The sequence below is a fragment of the Penaeus chinensis genome, chromosome 27 (assembly GCF_019202785.1).
Source record: "Penaeus chinensis breed Huanghai No. 1 chromosome 27, ASM1920278v2, whole genome shotgun sequence".
Taxonomy (NCBI): domain Eukaryota; kingdom Metazoa; phylum Arthropoda; class Malacostraca; order Decapoda; family Penaeidae; genus Penaeus; species Penaeus chinensis.
Genome location: NC_061845.1, coordinates 17,936,867 through 17,937,634, shown reverse-complemented (window position 1 = coordinate 17,937,634; position 768 = coordinate 17,936,867).

The window sequence follows — 768 nt, the reverse complement described above, 5'->3', positions numbered from 1 at the left end:
GTATGCTTAAATCAGCTTTCACTCTAGGTGGGTGACTCCCACTAATTATGTGATAATGCTAAACATTTAAGCAACAAATCTTTAAAGATATACTTGCAGTCGAGTGCCAATTTTACATGGAAATAACAATTATAATCACTTTTTTTTTTACCTGGTGTAACAGAACGACTGTGGCTGGGGCTTCTGGTGACACTACTATCACGTGATGGTAACTGGAGAACCCCTCTAGACCCCCAAGATGTGGAGCCACAGCCAATGGTCCCACTCCAGTCTCCCTGAAGGCCATAAAAGTCATTCATGGAGTCAGCTTCACTCATGTTACTGACATCATGCTCACTTGCCTCTGGGACTGACCACCTTCTGTTAGCAATCAGACTAAAGGGCCCCAGGCTAGAGCTCCTCTCCCAGCCCTCTGTGCTTGGCCCACCCATGGACCATCGACGGGAAATGGCATCGGTGTGCCAACCTGCGCTGCCTCCCCCATTCATGTGTGAGAAGAGCCCATAGCACGAGCCAGGTGACAGTGTGTTACTATTGTTCATGCTAAGACTAAGACTAGAGGCATAATTAGAGTTTGAGTTGTAACTGGTATTGTTAGGAACGCCAACTGCGCTACCCGGGTTGGACCAGCCAGGGGCAGCAGGGGAGTGGCGGGAGTGACCCCCTGAGGGGTGGCGGCTGCGGGGCTTGTCTTCCTTCCCTGGGCTCTCCAGCAGTGGTACAGGCTGGACACCCTTTAGACCTGGTGGCAATGAAGGAGGTGGTGGT